Here is a 581-nt window from a genome sequence, read left to right on the forward strand (position 1 = left end):
CAGAAAATATATGGAACAAAGAAATCGACACCATTAAAAAGCACATAACAAAAATGACAGCAACAAATTCATATTTGCTGATAATTACATATCTGGCAAGGGACTTATCGTTAAGATTGATGGAAAATTCCAATGCCTCAATACCAAACAAATTAACAATCCACTTGAAAAATGGGCAAAAGACATGAATAGACCCTTCACCAAGGAGGATATTCAGGTGGTCAGCTAATACATAAAAAGATCCTCACAATCATTGGTCATCAGAGATATAAAGCAAAACAACAATGAGATATACTGTCTGACCCCAGAACTGATGGCAAGGTTCGAAGAGACAGAAAATAACTAATGCTGGTGGAGATGTGGAGAGAGTGGGACTTTCATACACTGCTGTGTGAGTATGAAGGACACAACCATTGTGGAAAGCAATATGGCAATTCCTTAGAAAGTTGGAATTGGAGACACCATTTGACCCAGCAATCCCATTACTAGGTATACATCCTAGAGAGTGAGAGCCAGGATAGGAACGGATACATGCATGCTCATGTTCATCACAGCACTATTTACAATAGCAAAAAGATGGA

The sequence above is a fragment of the Orycteropus afer genome, unplaced genomic scaffold (genome assembly GCF_000298275.1).
Source record: "Orycteropus afer afer isolate SDZICR_OR568_19922 unplaced genomic scaffold, OryAfe1.0 scaffold01430, whole genome shotgun sequence".
In the NCBI taxonomy this organism is placed as follows: domain Eukaryota; kingdom Metazoa; phylum Chordata; class Mammalia; order Tubulidentata; family Orycteropodidae; genus Orycteropus; species Orycteropus afer.